The 12,744-nt window shown below is 35.5% G+C and overlaps 1 protein-coding gene across 2 annotated transcripts in view; it reads left to right on the top strand.

The window, feature by feature from the left end:
* Nucleotides 1–12,744, top strand: part of LOC124175322 (tRNA dimethylallyltransferase) — a 116,856-nt gene that overhangs the window by 50,162 nt on the left and 53,950 nt on the right. The gene's annotated exons all lie outside the window — the stretch shown is intronic.

Genomic DNA, 12,744 nt, shown 5'->3' with positions numbered 1-12,744 from the left:
AAGGATGTCGCGACAGGGAGAAAAAGCGAGGTAGGGAAAAACCTGAATGAGCGAAGAAAGGCCGTGCAACAATGCTGCTGAGGAGACGGCCGAGGGCGCATACTTGCACCTAAAGTACCTAAGTACATACCGTATACACGTGTACGTATGTATCTACAATAATCTATACGCACGAATGCCTGGAGTTGGCTGTACTTGTGTAAAAGTTTTCCTTGAACTACCGCAGGTATGCCGACTAGTCTGCAAAAGAAGGTCGAAAAAAACGGAAGAAACCTTCAGAGAAATTTAAACATTGTTGCATCTAGTATGCTGGTACATTTTACATCCACGAGCCAATTTCTCTGTCCATTTTTTTCCCCACACCTATGAAATCCAACAATTAATTGTACGACCATTTCTTTTCGTAATAACGTATAGTTGTTGCGATTTTATGAAGTGCGAATCAATCATGTTCTATTTATTGTTTCATTCTTTATTCGGTAACAGATTTAGAGTTATGGAAAAACGTATTTGACGTAATAATGATGCTAGCGAACAAATCGGAAATACCGTTGTCGAGAAGTGACTACGTGTCGTCTGGAATCAGTTCAACTTGAGTTTGTAAGTTGCTCGTTGATCGGTCATTGTTTTGGAATAATTTACGTAATAGAGGGACGAAGTCACGATTGTGAGTTTATGGAGGTGTGGTGAGAACCTTTACAATTTTGATAAACCTCTACGACTCTCTGCCCAGTCACAGACAGTAATTAAGTCTCAGCGTACGAATTTTAATATCTTTGAAACAACAAGGCTCTGTTAATTAGATAAATTCAAAAGGTTATCAGATTATAGTAAATTTTTGACGCGGCTTTAACACGTTTTTATGATTTTTGGACTCAACTCCAATCGATTTCGAGATAACTGTGATAATATTTTTTCTCAATTCTTTACGAATTTCTCAAAATTTTTACAGTGATCCTTCAGTCTGTCGATGATTACAGGAAATTTCAATGTTATCGACTGATTTCCCGTGTCGTAGCTTTCGATAATTTGAATGATAAACATGAAGATACCCGAAGGTACCTTTTGATAAAGAGAGGATCTCTTGTTGGACCATACCAACAGCATATGGAATCTGAAAATTGCATTTAGTGAAAGTTTCATCGTTAGGATTTGTCGTCTCTCCAACTGAGGTATCTTACACGCTCAACGATGAATAATTAACGGTCACAGTAACAGTAACATTCACATTAACATTCTTAAAGCCATCCGCAGGTTTGTAACCTTATACCGCATCGTGAGTAGAGAGTCCGATAAGAAGATGAAAACGTTGGACTTTGGGACGTAGGACTTTCTGGGAAGGAAAACGACGTGTTGCTCCGCCGTGGAACTTGGTAATACGAAACATGAAATTCGCGTTAATACTGCACAGTACTAGAATACGCATTCATCCAATTACACAACTATGTCTTGCAACGTCAATGGAAACGTTCAAAACAAGCACATCGATGGTCGGAAGTCTGGAATCAATTGTTAAATTTGGAATGGTTCGATATCAGCTGGTACAACACCAAACGACACTCACAACCAAGACTTCCAATTGCTGATTTCTCACTATGCGCCAAGTTCAAAGATCGATGCGGAAAAATGTGCAGATTCGGTAGAGTGTGTTCGAGCGTACGAATGATACCACGGCAACTTTTGCATCCGAGGCTGTATTCTTTTCATCGCTCCATTTTCGCACTGCAATGTTTCCACGAATTCCGCAATTCGCCCCAGCTAACTGCGCACCAATATTTTTATACCCTGACGGTATTCACGGACGAGTGCAATGGGTGGGCACAAGGTACACAACCTTGCTACCTACCCGTGCCCACCACCGTGGCCTAAGAGAAGGAAGAAAGAGGCTTTCACGGGCCCCAGAACCAGGGCCAGGTGCGAAATGAATCGCCCTGCTTTTTCGAGGGCCCCAAAGCCTCTCCGCCTCTCATGCAGGGCCGTGAACCTTTCTTCTGTCAGTTTCCTTCCGAACGAGACGACGCGACGCCCTTTGGTACTTGGGTAGTACTGGATATGGTTCCGCGTCGCGTGTATGCACCATTTGCATTAATATGCCCGATGCATTCGTTACAATCAACCGGCTAGGCTTCGAAATCCTCTATAACAGTGAACCGGCTCTTGTTTTCGACAATTCATTCCACGTATAATGAAACGCCCTGCTCATCCTTCTTATTGCTTCATCCTTCTCGCCATATAAATCTCCGCACCGTCCCTACGTCTCCTACCTTTTACCTCACCCAGGTACTTTTCGAGACACATATATATTATAAAATGCTTCTACCTTGCCTGTGGCGTCATAAGTTACATACAGGGTGATTGTAAAGTAAATGTTCTTTGTTCTCGGATTTGGTATCTTAGATTCTGGATGAAAATGTTCTCTTCAAGTTCGAGTCGTCAGGCATGGGTACAATATTGCAATCACAGACTTGATCATTATAATTCAAGTAGGTACTCGATGTTAAGAAAAAGAATTCCTTCTGTTCGCACAGTTTTTTTATCATTCCGTAAGAGGCCCATTTCACGAAAGTGTTTCATCGGTGTATCAACTTAACGGCAATATTCCGAACAAACCAACTTTCAATGTAATCCAGTGTTCAAATGGATTGAATTTGTTCGAATCTCTCAAATTCTAGGGCGTAGAAAAAATTTTACAAAGTGTTGTATAAAGTGTGCCGGGCAATTGGACTCAAGTTCATCTTTTTATTATTTCTTTATAACGCTCTCAAACAAATTTCACTGCCATTGTCTGCATTTCGTAGAAAGTTTTAACCAAATATCGAACTTTACGAACCTGGTTACATCGAAACTATCGATAGGTAGTTCTATGGGATCCACAAGAACGTCTTTAATAATATTTCGACCCCGTAAAACGCAGTTCAGTGTAACCAGCCATCCTCAAATCCTCGGATCGAACTTTGATGCTTTTTGTTCCCGTATCCGGACTGCTTTAGTCCACCTTGATGACCCAAATCCCTCGATCTTTCGAGCGTAACCCTCATTTCTTTTCTAGTTCAGGCCTCCAAGGTAAAACTTGGTGTAGTTTTCTCACCTGCTTTCACCGTTCACCCTCCACCAAAGAATCGTTGCCGTTTTTGCACGGATTTTCATCCATTTTTTGCTCATTCCATAGACCGTGCTCGGTTAATCCGGCGAACTGAAAACTTCGGCTCTTCTAAGCCTTTCCCCGCTTCACCTGGTGATTACGATCTTTATATAAAACTTGACGGTTTCTTGGCCTTTTGTACCTCGTACCTGTGACATACGTTATTCCGCAAGAGTTTTACGCGGTTTTGTGCATATCACTAGCCTTCGTAGACTTGAAAATTCACAAGTTTCACGCGATTTCTCAACCCTTTTACCTCATCTTATCGAAACTCTCACTGCTGATCGTGAGACAAATCGTCGTAGAATTAAAGGATGCAGGGTCATTGATGAAAAATGAAAATTTTTTATCATCATGTTTTGGAAGAGATACGTCGTGTCCCAGAACTTTTTTTTTTTTGAACTTATGGCAATGTAATGATCAATTTGTTCGAGATAGATCAAAACAACGCCCGTCGTGTTCCACGTTCCCCTAACTTCAAAAGCAAAGTGATGGGGCAAAAAAATTTTTACTTTCTTCGATTTTCATAAATTACCATAACGTAAATGCACATAACGTTTCTGATACGGGTTTTTTATTTCACTACTTATTTATAACGTTTTGTTTCATTCAAATTGATCACATTAATAAACACAAATTAATCGTTCGTCTCATATTTGTCTCAACAACGGCGTCTTAGCTAATTCGGTTTGGTTATTTAATTGATCCTCTGGGCGATATATGCCGCTAGTCAAAGGATCTACAGACATTTAAAATGATAATATAGACGATAATTATTGCTCAATCTTCCTATCAAATGTTTGTTAGTATGGATGTATGAAATACTTGTGTCGCGTGTATACATAGCGTCGTTTCATCAATGAATAACGAATTCCATCGAAAAAATTATCATCTACTTTCCGTTCTCCGCCACCGAATACAACGTACAGTTCTTATCGCTTCCGTCAAGGATTTTTTTCTAGCATAAATACGTAGGCGCAGGTCAGGTTCAAAGACGCTTGTAACAGATAAAAAGAGCGTCGACCGTATTCAATTATTTAATGCGTACGGTTTAATGCGGCGATTGATGCGCGTTATTCCAATTTTTAAAATACATCATGGAAAATCGAATGTTTGCTCATTCGTATCAACGGTTTTTAGTTAAAAATTTAAAAGTAAAATATCGATCGATCGATCATCAATCCGAAAGATCATTTACCAAACTCCAGACGTTTATCAATTAAAATTTTCTACATTGATGATGGTTGCCATCGCACAGAGATATAAGAAATATTTAAACATAACGACAGCAAAAAAAAAGAAAAAAAAAAGCATCGTTCATCGTTGAATTCCGGTCGTTTCATTTTATTAATCACGTACAAGCTATTTTGACGATTATGATTTCAAGGAAATGGATTCCAATTTATTGTCTTACGTAACATGAATTTTTACAATATTTGTTTTATCTAAGTGTTTCATGTAAACGTTGACTCGATAAAAAATTGATTTTGCAGTATTACTAGATAATATTTTAGCTTCCAACAAAAGCAAATTAAAAGTTTCAAAAACGGTAATATGGTTTATCCGATATCTGCCTGGAATGTTCGGTTCTACGAAGCTTCTGGAGCGTGCGCAAAATTCGCTGTTTCCGAACGGTGCGGCGAAATTACGTTGGCGCATGCGCACAACTGTATCGCTCGGTTTTACACACTGGGGCTTTTCTTGGCACAAGCGCACTTCCCGCACTTTTAACACAATATACTATTTTGGCGCGCTTAAGAATATTTACTTATGGAATGCTCCCTTTTAGTTCGAATTTGTTACAAAAAAGAAAAAAAAAAAAATTGAATCATTTTATCTTGAAATTTCTCACTGCAAACACGGAAGCTTGTATTCTATTATTTTTTCTGGGTTCATTAAATTTACATTGAAATTAATTGCTTAATTTCTTTTTCATCATGCTTGAAAATTACCAAAGTTGGTCTGTTTTTTTTTCCCCCCCGTTTCCTTGGTCAATTTTTTTGTATAACTTGCAGAGTTTAATCTCATTCCGTTACATAGCCAGTGGGCTTGAAAATTTGTATATTCAATTTTTATTCTACCTTCGTCATTCTCTTCTATGCGAGTCCCGTAACGCGATGTCCGGAAGTATCTTGAAAAGATATCGTCTCCGTGGGCTGAAGTTTCGCCCACCCACACGTTTCATGGCTGTTTCAGGGTCAGTCGGTTAGTGCGTGTGTTTTTTTTTTTTTTATTTTATATCATTTGAGCGGCGAATGAGACGCCGGATGTTGATCGCGGACCCATCCTTGCAGCCACTCTTTATCTCACGCGATATCTACCATCCCCCGAGTTCGACCTTAATTTCATGAATGCCCGCCGCAAGAGAAACCCTTTCGAGAGAAAGTCGCCTGCTTAATTGTCCTTTTAATTACTTGCGGCATATCGTTCTGTCGTCAAAAATGATGAGTCATTTCGAAAAAGATACCGACCGACCCGCTACTATGTTCTTTTCTCTCCGTTGGAAACAACAATACCAAGATTTTGTTGTCTTTGTCTTACTACTGTGCCGTATCCGTTAGAGTGGTCCGAAAAAATCGACTATTTTTTTTTTTTTTTAATCACACGTTTGATTAATGTAGCAAGAGGAAATAAGACTAATATTAATATTTACTGGCTGCTGACCGAAATTTTCTGTTTTCCAGTTAGAAACCAATGTTAGTTATTTCTGAAATTTTCGTAGTTCGGTAACGAGGCAATGTACATAAATGCCCGATACATGTTTTTGTAAGGAATACAATTCTCTGCAAAACGAATATCATATAATTTTTTGACAACTAAACTCTTTCAAAAGCTATTCAAGGTTAAAGTTGAAATCGTGTAAAAATTCACTTTATCCGAGACCGACAGCGAAAATACTCGACTTATCGCAAAATATTTCTTTGTCAAGCATTCTAATCGCTTAAAAAATCATGTTATTTAATAAATCATCAACTCGAGCAAATTTATATTGTAATTATTACAAGTCATGATATGTCATGTACGCAATTACAGTTTAAGGAGGAAGGCCACTGTGACGGCCGAAAAAATGACAGATGTTTAAGAATTTTTTTCACGAAGATAACTAATCAACAAAGACATCGTATTGTTGATATTTTATCAAGTGTATACGAAACTTGTTTCATATAAATTTCAAAAATTAACAAGCATGCGGGCCTTGACTAACGATTAATAAAAAAAAGTTGCCCCTCCATTGTGGCATTGACATCTTGATGAAGGGTAGTCTGAAAATAAAAAACAAAATTTTATCAACGTTTATACAAATGTAACTATCGTTATGCGCAGCCGTATTATTGTTATTGTTATGCTTCTTTTTTTTTTTAATCTACAAAACGGTGATGAATTAAAATTTTTTTGTATCTTTAAGGTCGTTTTCTTTCATTCAAATAGTTCGTAATAACAGTAATGATTAAAAAATTTTAAATCGGCTACGTACAGACTTAACCACTGCCATTGGTGCTTGGTTGGAATTGGTACTTGAAACAAAAAAATAAAATTTAAAAAAAAAAAAAAATCGAAACACTTGGCTTTTTGAAAAGCTTACGTAGAGCTCGTATTTTTCTACGCGGAATAGAATACACCGAATACAGTACTAATCGACTGACTGACTGTTAGAGATATGAGAAGAGATCTGGCTGGTCGATAACTCTGGCAGAGTGGATATCGCAGCAAATATCAAGCGAAATGCTAAGACGTAGTTTAGATAATTGCCCGACATAATTTGGTAGCTGCTTCTCATTTTTCGTCGCGCGTTTCGCACCTCTTAACGAAGATCTATATTTGTAAATAATGATACTTATGCATGTCACGTGTAAATGTATTCCCAATAAACGGAAAGAAATTGTGAGAAATTTCGTGACAAGTCGCTTCCGACAAATCGATACCGGAATGTAATAATTCTGGATGATTACCGAGTATGTATTCGATACGGAGCGTGTGAGACTTTAATTTGTGCAATCATGAAACTGTATTATCGTATTTTTCGCGGGAAATTGAATTGAATTTTTGTTGGTTCATCAAGTTTTTATATTTTATAAATTAGAACCGATTTGGGTTGTATTAATAATTTTACTTTATGCCAAAGTTTAAATTAGTTCGGCGTTTATTGATTCAAATTATTTCAGATTGCGTTCGTTATGGAAATGTATAGGTTCTCATAGATATGTCGGACGATTGATGGGTTGAAATTTTTCACAATTTCAATGAAATCAATCGTAGCATCGTCGCAAATAATAAAAGAAGGTATCTTCGCTTATCTAAACCTAGTAAATGGTAAGTAAGATACAGCAATTTTTCAGAAAATATAAGTAGAAAGATGATTCCCCATAGATATCATTTTTTGCTTATCATCTACAATTTAAAAAAAATATCTTTACAGCGATTGAGTACCGATAGTGAGATTATACCTTGATTACATCATCAAATTATTATTAATATCGTATCTATTGACTCGATATCAGTTAATCAAATCAAAGTAATTTTGTTTGTTATTATTGCAGATTCATTTGCATGTGCTTTTAATTAATTCTAAACTTTATTGGCACGTAAATAATTTACCGTTATATTTATTCAATATACAGGTAATTGAACACCAAGAATTAAATTTTCAAATTTATTGCAAATCTACATATCCGTTATAGAAATGTTTTTTTCAAACTGGTTCTTCATTCATTTCATAACGGTGACGCTGTATTTTGCGATAACTAAATGCAACGGCCAATCTGGCAGCCGATACAGATGATTATGAATTTTAACGCGTCAGAAACGAGGCGTTTTATTTTTTTGCCTGTGCGATAACCCGCGATTATCTTTACTCATCCTCAATTATACCGAAATGAGAGCTGATTACGAATTTTGGACTCAATTTAATCCGAGGCATTCAGATAAGGAACCGTCCTTGTCTTCGCACGATTGCTTCGGTATGATTGCGAAATATGCTGCTATCTTTTGCAGCCTCCGTTAGTTACTAAAACAACGCAGAAATCATCAGAAATCTCGGATGAATTATAATTGTCAGGATATTTCAACCGACGCATTATAATTTTCCTCAAATTTCTCTCATCCAATCTGTGACGTCAAAAATTAAACAATTAATTACAAATAATTTTGGAGAGAAGTTACCTGAAATGAACAAAAAAAAAAAAAAACAAATAATAACTTTGAACGAATCTTTTTCTCTCCGGTTATCAATTTTTCGTATCAATTGATTATTTTTTTCTTTTCATTCCTTTTTTTTTTTTTTTTTGTGTCTTTTGCGCTAATTAAATTTTTTTCATTTTTTTTTTTACTCCGTATCGCACGCGGTGTCGATAAGCAAGCGAAATTCGCTGGCTTCAGACAAGCTGCCGAATACCGGCTTTGGCTGACAGCTGTTGATGCTTATAATTGGGTCACATCGCATGATATTGCATGTATTGTACGTTAGTTATACACGATTAATATCGTAATTTGGCTTTGGAGATGGTGCTAGCCTGATTTTCTTGTCTTGACGTTATCAATGTCGCGTTATATGATCTATAAACCTCACGTATGTCGTAGAATATCACGTGACGTTCGTGTATAAACGATGGGCAGTCGCACGGATTCCCGCCGGATGCTGAGCAGATCTTTGGGGACGAAATAAATGTACCTGTTGAAGGTTTGACGCAGGAAATTCGTCACGTGCTTCTCTGTTTTATTATTTTTATTTTAGTTTTATTACACAACTCTGCAAAGAAATTTTTTCGTCTTTGTCCTAAAATTTATTTTATGATTTTTCTATCCATTGTGCTCCAAAATAATAAAGGAAAAGTACCCATATTTCATATAAAGTTTGGCTTTTGTAGTAGTTTTGATGATGATACATTTTTTTTTTTTTTTTTGAGTAATCGTCGATATTTTTGATAATTCTGATATGTTTAAAAGTACCGTCAAAAAAAAAGGTGGAATAATTTTAAAGAAGTAGTCTCTGGATTTTTAGGGAATAACAAAGTTGAAAATTACCAAGAGCTAGTTGAAAACATGTTGAAAAATTTTAAAACCATGGGTCGCAGAATGTCTCCAAAAGTACATATGCTGCATGTTCATTTCGATAAATTTGAACACAACATACTTAGAAGCGTACTTGGAAGAACAAGGAGAACGTTTTCGTCAAGTTATTATGAACTTCGAACAACGTTATCAGGGAGCTAATACAACGAAAATATGATGGGGGACTACGTTTGGGGGTTTAGTGAGAGAAAGTACTTGTGAACATGAAAGAAAAAGTAATAGGGTTCACTTTTAAACTTTTTTCCACTATTTTGTTGTTTGATACGATAGTGAAAAGTTGATGAAAAATTACATATAAATATATTTGTTTCTAATTGTCAATAAATAAAAATTTTAACTACGGATTTTGTAAAATACTTTACAACCGTTCTCCTGGATACAAAAGCAAACTTTTCCAGGGAATATATATTTTTTTTTTCGTCCAACTGTCGATAAATCTATCGAAATTTCATACCTTCTTATCAAAATCGAAACTCGTCTTGACCTGTGCTATTTATGTATATACCGATAAATCCAATTGTTACAGAAAATGCGGAAAATCTCGTATTACGATATTTATGGCGTACCTTGCAAATAATTTATACCCAGAGAATTGAAACTTATTGTTAGTCGAGTTAGCAGTATTTTTGCAAATAGAAAATGGAGTAAAAGATAATTGTTACGAATGAGAATCGAGAATTTACTGTTACTTTTATCAATGTTAACCAGTTACGGGCGATTTTCTCATCGATATTCAGATTGAAACACGAAAAGACCGATGAAAAGAAGGATTGAAAATGAAAACAAAACTTTTAAATTCATCGGACGGTGCCAAAACGAAAAGGAAACTGGAAAACTTTCCACGTCACAACCTTATCACAGCTTATTTACAACTTCAAAACGATCTTTGCTACTTCGTATGACTGTTAAAATACTAATAATAAGTAACAAGTCTGGGCCCGAATCATCGATTTTTAATAGTGTTTCGATTTTACATCCGCTATAGTGCATCCGCCATCTTGGATTCAGAAATGATGAAATTCCGACTTCAGATTCGTGATCAGCGACCCCAAAAATCCTCGGGCAAAAAAATATTGAGTTGAAAAATGTGTGACTGAAAGGTGACAACTGTGTCACCCCACTTCGACTTGGCTTACATACATCGTTATATCTCCAAAACTATTGATCTAATTGTAACGAAATGTGGCTTAAAACTTGGCCAAACTCCGCAGTTATCCACAAAAAAGTACAAATCAAAATCGGTTCGGTAGTTCTGGAGTTTTAAATTTTACGCGTGTGGAGAAGAGAAGAGAAGAGAAAATGGAATAGCCAAAATCTTACGACTAATATCTGTAAGCCGTTTAACGCTATTTGTGGCAGAAGATGGCCGAGAGCCAAAATGATTTAGATGTCGCCATTACTGCGTTTCAACTGTTTTTTTTTTTTTTTTATTTATTGTATTTTACTTTTTGTTAATTATTGTCAGCAGTAATTTTGCGGAAATTTTCCCGCAGGCTCGTCGATGAAATTATACGAAGAAGTTTTTCCATCACGCTCGTTTTTTCGTCATCTACTTCACCCTTGCCGACAATCCGTTATATATATACAAATTTTATCGGCCATTATCAGCCTTGGAGCTTGAGTTATGACTCGAGTCTGGCAAAGCCGTAGAAATATCGCTTCTAGCTGTATTCTAACGCAGCATCGACACGCCCCTTTAGAGTTATTCAGTGCAGAGTTAGTTTTGTTCAAAAGTTCTGGCGAGCGTTTTCGTTAATGAAAAAGCATTACGTGCTTGCGAATCGTGGATATGAAAAAAAAAAAAAAAACAAGTAATAGAGAATATGTTTTTTTTTTTTTTAAAAACCCATGTTGTTTAAATTGATATTCTTTTATCGTCGACGCTGGAATGTTAATTAAAAACTTTTTCTCGTAGTTTTTCGGTGTTTCCGCACAGCAATCGTAAAATCACTGATCATTTGAAAAATATCTTTGAATCTTGCATATGTATAATAAAATAGCAATGTAAAATAATATGAAAATATACTGGAATTTTACTTGCATTCTGAGCTAATTACCCACGTATTACGCAATCGGTCGAAATAATATGTCCAGTTTCGAATCGAATTTGTAGATAACCTCACAGACCGCAGACACTTAATTCTTATCGTTATATTTTACAGTTTAACCAAAATTATCAATTTATGCACATAATGTATATGCTTTTCAGCGAATGTCTGTGGTCGGTCTCGATTGCAGTGCAGCGATAGTTTCAAAACTTTTTTTCAACGTACGACAGACATAATCAGAACTGAACGTTTGATTTTTCAAATTCATTTTATTGGTGAATATAACTGTGTAGTCGAAGAGAAATGTCTTTCATGACAACATTATTGACCAGCATGAACTTAATACTTTGTCTTCACAAATGAATTTTATTATTGAATTCATTTTTTGTAACTTAAAATTTGTCGCTAAATGTAGAGTGTTAATTCTTAGAGAATTGAGTGTTTATCTTGTCTTTTCGTTTAATAATTTTCCTAGTTTCTTCGTCAGATTCTCTGTGTTAAAAATGATCACGCCTTGTTAATTACGCGCTATTGATATTGAAACAACGGGAATAGCAGAGTATACCGGATACCTCGATAAGAAAGTACGTTAATTTCGAATACGTAGAAAGAAAATTCTCAAAAACTCTGTGTTGACCAATAATAATTATACGAGCCATTTTCAACGAAGGAATTAATTTTTCTTCCATTCAATCGATCGATTTTATAACATTGTAAAAAATTGTTAAAAAAACTTGAAAAAAAAAAAAAAAACAGTCAACCTTAGTTTGGAATTGAATTTTTTTTTACAATGCTACATTTAAGCCTCAAGATCCAATTTCATTTTTTTTTTATCAATGTCTATATTTAAAATGCATGTACCCCTTTGCACGGTAAAATTATTAAAAACAATCGTTGCCTATTGCTGGAGAATATGAGATTCGATCTAAAAAAAAAATTTACCAACAAGTTTTTTTCTTTCAGGCAATAAAAATCGCATATCAGTTATCGCAGAGATGAGCAGAAAATATTTCATCTTTTGGAATTAATATTTTAATAGATAAATTTTGATTCCATACATCGAATAATAACCAAAATTTTCATTCGTTTGCGTATATTTTTTTTTTTTTTTTTTTTTTTCTCTCACTCTACGTTGATAAATAAGTACGTAAGTTTTTGCTTGACAGGTACGCAACTGTCGCATGGAAAAAATCACGAACTTGTCTAAATTAGAGGCTCTCTTCTTTTAAGCAATAAATCGCAGCAACACGAAATTAAATGCTTCTTATTTCAGGAGCTTTAGTGTCCCGAATAACATGTGTGCAACCGTGTATATATATATATATATATATATATATATATATATTATATACACACATACGGACACCATACGGTCGTTAGAATTATTTTAAATTTCATTTCACGAGTTCGACGATGCTGGAAGAAAAAGACTGTGAGTCAGATCACGACGTCTGTCTCTCTCTCTCTCTCTCTCTGTCTTTCGTA

The sequence above is a fragment of the Neodiprion fabricii genome, chromosome 2, assembly GCF_021155785.1.
Source record: "Neodiprion fabricii isolate iyNeoFabr1 chromosome 2, iyNeoFabr1.1, whole genome shotgun sequence".
In the NCBI taxonomy this organism is placed as follows: domain Eukaryota; kingdom Metazoa; phylum Arthropoda; class Insecta; order Hymenoptera; family Diprionidae; genus Neodiprion; species Neodiprion fabricii.
Note: the sequence above shows the minus strand (reverse complement) of the source record. Positions and strands in the feature narration are given on the sequence as shown.